Genomic DNA, 8,784 nt, shown 5'->3' on the forward strand with positions numbered 1-8,784 from the left:
CAGGTCACATGATCAAGGTCAAAGGTCATTTAGAGTCAATGAACTTAGACCATGGTGGGGGAATCAATATTGAAATCTTAACCAAGGTAAAATTTCTGAACTGTTGTCATAACTTAGAATGGATCTAGTTCATTAAACTTAGACATAAGGGTAATAATGTATCACTGAAGATCCTGAATGAGTTTCAGGTTACATAACCCGACTCAAAGGTCACCTATGGTCAATGAACTTAGGCCATAGTTGGGTAATTGTGGGATTGTCATAACTTTTAAATTTTATGGATCTAGTTATTGAAATTAAGTATTCCTGAACATTCTGTGAGTTTCAGGTCACATGATAGAGGTCAGAGGTCATTTAGGGTCAATGACCTTTGATAATGTTGGGGATATTTGTGGAATTGTCATAACTTTAAAGGTCAAGTCCACCCCAGAAAAATGCTGATTTGAATAAATAGAGCAAAGTGCTGAAAATTTCATCAAAATCGGATGTAAGCTAAGAAAAATATGACATTTTAAAGTATCGCTTATTTTTCACAAAACAGTGATATGCACAACTAGGTGAGTCAGTTGATGATGTCCATCACTCACTATTTCTTTTGTTTTTTTTATTGTTTGAATTATACAATATTTCATTTTTTACAGATTTGACAATAAGGACCTACTTTACTGAACCATATAGTTTTAAACAATGCTAATTCCACATGTTCAGGGAGGAATTAATCGTTGTATCACTTGACAGTGAGGAGAAAATTAGAATATTTCATATAGTATAATACAAAAGAAAAGTGAATGGATTACGTCATAGTCTCCTCATTTGCATACCAGCCAGGATGTGCATATCACTGTTTCATGAAATTAAGCGAAACTTTAAAATGTCATAACTTATTTTACATCTGATTTTGATAAAACTTTCAGTGTTATGCTTGTTGGATTTTTCTTTTCTCATTAACTTTTTGTTGGGATGGACTTGTCCTTTAACAGTTAATGGATTTTGTTCATGTAGTTCATCAAACATAGACATGAAGGTTATCAAGTACATTTTGCACACGTGTTCGGTCACTTGATTATGGTCAAAGATCATGTTGGGTCAATGGACATAATATTTCATCATAATATGAGTGTTTTCTTTTGTGGATAAGTATTTGATAGCTGTTTTTAAAGTCAGCACTGTTGCGATATTGAATCGTGTAATTCAGGCGAGACTGCCATAGGCGTTTCGCTTGTTTTTTGTAAATGTTTAATTAATTCAAGCACTTTAATGCAATCATTTACTAACGTTGGGATATTTGAATGTAGATACAATAATTCATATTCATTTTAATCAATATTGTTTATCAAGAGATGTTGCAGTTAAATGTTGAAAGATCAAGGGCCGAATTATTTTGGAGAGAAATTTTAGATGAAAAAAAAATATTGTTTTCTTTTGAAGTAAAGATCGTCAAATACTTATTGTGAATAACAAATCAGAGTACATACTGGGAACTTACCGTATATTTAATAGTCAAGGTTATAAAGAATTGATTTTTGACCAGTAACTAAAAAGGGGATGCCAATTTTGTCAAAAAATATCCTCCGAATTCCATATTCTTACATATAGTTAGAATTAGGCATTGCTTGATTGTTTTTATCATGATAGTACCGGTATATATGCAACAAACTAGAATGTTCACTTTCCCACACCCACATATTTTCAGACAATTAACATTCCAATGTTAAACAAGTAATTAAAAGATTGAACCTCTTAAAGAATAAATTGGTGATATTGTGCCTCACAATTTAACAAAACAGCCTAATTTTAGTCAAATGAGACAGCTGCATGTATCCTGACAGTAAATCTTTGTGAATTTGGGCCATCATTCCACTCTCCAGTTTGCATAAAAAGTACATTATGGTATATGTTGTAGTACAATATACTAAATCACATTTTATTTTAATCCTTTGATAGTAAATAAAGTGTATTTTGGATTGGATAGAAAATTGATCCCATAATCCGTCCTATTTTGCCCCTGGCAATCATATTGGCATTGATTATGTTTATTTGAAAGCAATAACTTTGTAAGTTGTGATATCTCTTATTACTAGAACAAACTATTTTCCATACCTAATCTTTTGATAGGTTCTTATTCATGCTTTCAGTTTTCGTCATTTTCCTTCATTTATGTTTGGTATATTTGGTTTTGGCTTTCTTTCCTTTTTAGATTTTATTTTTGCTTCTAACATTTTTGATATTCGGGGTGAAATAGGAACTTATTTCAGGGGTCTGCTTGGTATTAAAAATAAACATACCAATAGTAAGCATGGAAGATACCTCAGAAATTCTAATTATTACACAATTATTGAGTTGATAATGATTGTTTTCTATTCTGATGTCTTGAATTAGAGGAAAAGAACCAAGGTGGTTGTGATATTCATCTGTGTCAATCGATATTTCTTCCAAGGCTTAGAATGATCAGAAAATAAAATTGGATAGGTCATGGGGGTAAGGAAAAATTACTTTGTAAAATATGATTGAATTGTAACAAAAATAGTGTCTTCGAAATTGGTAATAAGGAGAGTTCAAAATCCCTAAAGGAGGACAAGATTAGGCCATGTTCTACTGGGCAACTGATATACATTGGCCCTAAACCCGGACGTCTCCATCGATTGATGGGAAGGCTATGTGGGTGAATTGATGGAGAAGGGAAGGGAAAACACCTGTTCATGTCATGAATCTGTTAAACCTCTATTCAACATGTGAAGCGTACTTTGCCACCATTTTATTCTGTGTCTCGCTGCCATCGATAACCACAAGGTACGATCGATGGAAAAGCTCTGGAGATGGTCGTTTGGCTCATAAGCTTCCTTTGTGTTGAAGGAGAATAGTAGAGTGCTACAACAGGTGTTTTGCCTTCCTGGCTTAGAAGACTACACTGAGGATTATTTCATTTTATGCATTTCAGCTATAGCAACATGGTATATAAAAAATATAAATAGCATATTTGAAATTAAAAGTATGATTCTATCAATGTAGTATCATGTCTATGTTATTAGAATATTCAAAGGTCATTTTAGGGGGTTTGATTTAGTAAGATATGTATTCTTCAGAGGTGTCTTTGATCATGTTCTCAATTTTCTCTCTTCATTTTTAGGCAAACGCCATTGGCTCATTAACTTCATTTGATGTTTGAACAGTATGTGTATCAACCTCTAAATTGAAAACAATCAACTTTGTTTTGATTGACAAATTTATGTTTGATTAATCACAGTACTTAATGCTTTAAGCAATGTATGATTTCCAATTTTCAGGGTTTATAGCGTGCATTGCAACTAATTGCTTTGATTGAAAAGTGGTTAGCTTGCATGGTAAAGCCAAAGTAAATTTCATTTCATCCTTCACAATTTTACGAAAGGAAGCAAATCATATTTTGCACATTTTTAACCTTCCAATTCTTGTGATTTTGTTCTATTCAAATACATTTATTTTCATAATGGATTTCATTTTGATTCATGTACTAGTACTTGTTTCTCCATTTCAACTATTTTTGTAATGTATATGTTTTCAAGTTCTCCTTTTGTGTGCCTTATATCAATATGTCTTTTTGATGCAATATCTGTAAATATACATCTGTTTTATTAACCGTGTATTGGTCATAAGTAATCAGAATATAATCCATAAATTACAGTTTATATTCATTAACTAGTATAGATGGAATAGGTGTATTGACATACTTATATTGTAAATTATACTGTTCAGAATGTATATAGATTATAATAAAACACAACTCTTTTTTCAGAGTCTTCTCTTCAGATAAAACTCGTATCTATGATTTCTTGGAGTGAGAAATGTTTGCAGGAAAATATCTTGTTAAATGCTAATTTTTTTTTTAAATCAAGTTGCTTTGAATTTTCCCATTGTTGCTTTTGCAACAGCCTTTGTTCTACAAAACATGGCCCTTAAAGGGGAATGAAACCTTTGGAATAAGTAGGCTTGTGTTGAAACAAAAAAATCAGAACAAAGAAAGTTTGAGAAAAATCTGACAATTAATGAGAAAGATATGAGCATTTGAATATTGCAATCACTAATGGTATGGAGATCCTCCCATTGGCAATGCGACAAAGATGTGTGATGTCACATGTGAGCAACCTTCCCTTTGATGGACTATAAATTACCCTCAAAATGTCTCTTTCTGCTTTTTCTTGTGGTGATACAAACTCTTTATCCATGATGTATTTTTTTAAATCTGTATTTCATGCCCTCCTATAGAAAGAACACATGATCTACTGATAGATTTGATAAAGAGGCAATTTAAGTGAAATATATACTGAAGTAATGGGGAGAGTTGTTCACAAGTGACATCACATTGCTGCATTGCCAATTTGAGGATCTCCATAGCATTAGTGATCGCAATATTCAAATGCTCATAACTTTCTCATTATTAATTAATTAAGTAATTACATCAAAATGAGAGTCAATGTCACTATTTCTTTTGTTTTTTTATTGTTTGAATTATACAATATTTCAATTTTTATGAATTTGATGATTAGGACCTCCTTGGCTGAAGCACTAAATGTTAAAATAATGGAATTCCACGTGTTCAGGGAGGAATTAAACTTCATTTCACATGACAATGATGAGAAAATCAAAATATTTTATATTTCAAACAATAAGAAACAAGAAATAGCGGTGAGTGACATCATCGACTCATTTGGATGTAACTGGCACGTTCACATAACTTATGTGAATTGAAGCGAAACTTTAAAATGTCATAATTTCTTATTTAACCTCCGATTTAGATGAAATTTCAGTGTTATGCTTGTTGAATTTTTGTCTTTTTATTCAAATCAAGTTTTTGTTGGGGTGGACTTGTCCTTTAACCCTTACACAAAGTATATCAACAGTTCGAATAAAATCTCTTCAACCACATTGGAAATTCAATGAACATGCTTCAAACACTTGCACTACCCCCAAAAAACTAAAACAAAATAAAATAGATAAATAATGAAATAAATACATTCATTACCTAAATTTGAAGAAAAAAAAAAGAAATCTGCGCATGATCTTCAGGAAACAACAGTGCTGCTTTGCAAGACTAATAATAAATGAATACTTGAAATGGGGATATTCAAATTCATATCTTTATTATTCATAAAAATATTAAGCAATAAGATCTGTATCTCATAAAATAAAGCTGAGTCATTGTATAAAACAAAATTGAGAAGACAGGTAAAATGACACTCCATCTTACAAATCATACACTGCATTGTAAAATGTTAACTACTTTAATGCAAATATTGTTTCATACAATATAATTGATGTTGGTTTAAGACCTCAACAATGAAAGTTTGGCACCTGCTTTTACTGCATTTCACAAACATTCAATGATTTAACAGTAGCAATAAAGAAATTGCTCTTCAGCTATCATTTTCCCAATCCATCAAATGCAATACTGTATATAAGAGATAATACGTGTACATATTTCGTGATTGAAAAGAAGGGTTTTGGAAATGACAGCAAACAGAAAATGCTCTGAAGTTCAGGAAAACCAGTCTCATATTGTCCGACTTCCAGGACAGATCTTATTCAACTCACCACTAGTGACTTTTCATAAATATGATTCAAATGAGCATTCACTCCATCAGTTTTCTAACTTTCTGCTGCACTTTGTATGTATGTTGCATAAACAATCTTATTGTTTCTACATTTGACAAAATTTTTAAACAAGTACCATCCCCAAAATATGTCAATCCACCTCTGAGATGCTGAATTTCTTATTCAAAGTCTGTAAAAAATGACACAAATGACTGTGCCTATAATGATAATAATAATGATCATGTTATGTAATTGTACTAAGTAGTCAAAATTATTACAGATTGGGTACTAAGAAATATGGTTTCAATTTTTAGCTTTAAAACCAAGTCCATCCAAAATCATTATGGGCAAGATTAATGGGATGAGACAAATAATTAGAGCACTTAAACTTTTGAAAGTCAGGCTTGACCCTATCATACAAATGGAGTTCTGAAATCTTCAAAGAAATTAATAAACCATCAAGTATGTTGATAATGTACAGTTGTGCTAAAAAGATAGTGAACCTCACTACTCCCCATGCTGAGTGTTGAATGTAGACAACAACACTTCAATGTTCAGCAAGCCCAGAGAAACAAACTTTATCAAATGAAATCACTGTTAAATAGCTAAAATATGGCAGAATTTGAATACTTTAAATATGTTAATTTCATGGTACGATTCACTAACTTTTGGGCACCACCGAGGCCTGTTTGCAAACAGTAGACTGAAAATACCTATCAGAAGAATTCAAACTTAAAATAGTCATTGTGAACAAAGAAATGACATCCCCAAATCCATCCACAAAATAACAACCAAGAATGAAGTACTTTTCAAAATGCATGTAGAAAACCCAGTCGAGAGTGTTATTTTCCTTGGATGCATAGAAACCTAACAATCCAGCCAATAAAGTTTTCTTTATTATACTCCACTTTTAATGACTGCTCACTTCCAGTCCATTCATTAGCAGGGATGCATTACATGTCATATACCACCTGCTGCATCATATAATTCTCTCACTCGTAATACATCAGTGTCTTGACTAAAAGCCACTGTCACACTTTTTTTGGAATCACGGGAATCAAGCAGAACCAGCCTAAACTGTGATTCAATTACAAATTTGGGTGATATATAGTAAGTATACAGCTTTGCAAGAATACCATTAATGTTGACCAGGGGCACCATCTCACAAAGAGATGTGAAATATTACATACAAACCCAAATGGCAATTGATTTGAATTTGTGTAATTAACAGAAATTTATTTATATAAAATACAATGTTAAGTTTGATTTGAATCTATCGTAACTCTTGACCAGGGGCCCCATGTTACAAAGTGTTAAGATTAAAATCAAATCAAACTCAAATTGCAATTGATCTGAATTTGTGTAGTTCAGAGATAGGAATTTCATATCAATTAAAATTTTGAGTTCTATTTGAATTCATCACATCTCTTTGTAAGATGGGGTCATGGCCAATCTCTTGATATTGACTGACCTTCAAGTAGATTGCTTGTCAGTTTGATAATTCATGGAATGCAATCACAACATTATAGTGACTTTATATAGAATGGCACAGATTCTACTTTGAATATACTCTCATTTCTTAGAGTCATTTGAGTTTTGATCATAGGCAAGTCAATGACACTGACCTAACAGAGCCACAACATCAGAGCTCTGTTGCATACAGGTTACTAATGTGGACAATTTGCCATCCAATATCCAATAAATGGTAACTTCCATGGAATTCTTGATTTATAATGGCTGTTGAGAACTGTTATCCCCGGGGAGCAGGGGGGGGGGAGATTACTCACGAAATGGATCGCTTTTTTGGAAGAAATCCCTAAATAAGGGGTATGGTTTTATGCTGGAAAATCCCTAAATATGGCCCCAATTTTTAGATACTGGCCTTAAACATGGGTCAATATTCTCCTCTCTGAAATGTTTAGAAAACTAAATTTTGAATAAAAATATAAGCCTAAGATATAGGCTTGTACTAAAGCTTTACAATTTAGGTGGGGATATAGTCCACTATCCATAGTGAAAATAAGTACATGTCTGTCAATTAAAAGAAAGGAAGACATTAAATCACGTATGAAAAGCAGATTAAACACAAAACAATATGTGATATATCACATAAGCATCATTGTAGCGATATTAAGAACGGGTTAAAGAAGCCATATAGTATATTTCGCGTTTGAAGAAAATTAATAAAATCTACAGAATTTTTAAGTGATGCAAAAGGCACTCCTTTTCAGCACAAAAAAAAACAATCAAAATATAGAAAGGGCTTCATGTGCAACCGGAATAAGAATGAAAGGTCCATGTATGCACTAAGGGGAGGAAAAGAATTCTTTGCAGTTGAGGTATGATTGTGGAGTGGTTAACACCATCTGGATTTTGGATAAGTGTTCCAACTTTACATGTACAAATACAGTAATAAATTGAATGATCAAAATACCTCCTTCATCTTTGTGCCAAAGAGAAATCAAATATGGTAGCTACATGTACATAGTCATGTATGGTCAGGTAGAATCTAAGCAACCATCAGACCAATGGGATGAGTATATTTGCATTAATGCAGTTCAAACTAAGGGGGCATTGCAAGACATTTGCAATCGATGACAAAATAGATTTTTGGTCCCCAAATCAATCATAAATTGTCTTGGACATTTTTGTAAATTTAAATTGTTTTGCTGGTCTGCTCTTGCAGAAAAGTTTATAAATTGAGTCAATATACGTGTAGTTCAGTGATCTGTTTGTCACAAATACACAACTGAAATTTGTAATGGGTTGCAATAAAGTTTCTTGCAACACCCTGAAGATGATCCTAAAAAAGCACCACAAAGAAGCAACACTGACAGGAGTAGCCAAGTTGGTTGCATTGAATGGTGTCAGTAGTCTTCAAGGCCACCGCACACCTTACGACTGTTCGCGATCCGATTTTGGAACAAATGGCATTTTGTTCATTTTCTGAAAATGTGAATGGAACATACCATTTTATTTGAGGTTAAAATTAATCAAAATAATATTATAACCATTTTGAAAGATTGCAAGCCTTTATTTTGGAGTAAAGGCCAAATTAGTTTCAAATCGTAGCCAATCGTACGACTGCTATGACATCACTACGACTAGATATTAAATTTGCTTTTATTCTAAGAAAGATGATAGCATAGTCACAGATTTGAACATAGGTATTCATACGATGATTTCGAACCTTACACAGTAAGATAATCCAAGTCT

Source organism: Lytechinus variegatus, chromosome 7 (assembly GCF_018143015.1).
Source record: "Lytechinus variegatus isolate NC3 chromosome 7, Lvar_3.0, whole genome shotgun sequence".
Classification (NCBI taxonomy): Eukaryota; Metazoa; Echinodermata; class Echinoidea; order Temnopleuroida; family Toxopneustidae; genus Lytechinus; species Lytechinus variegatus.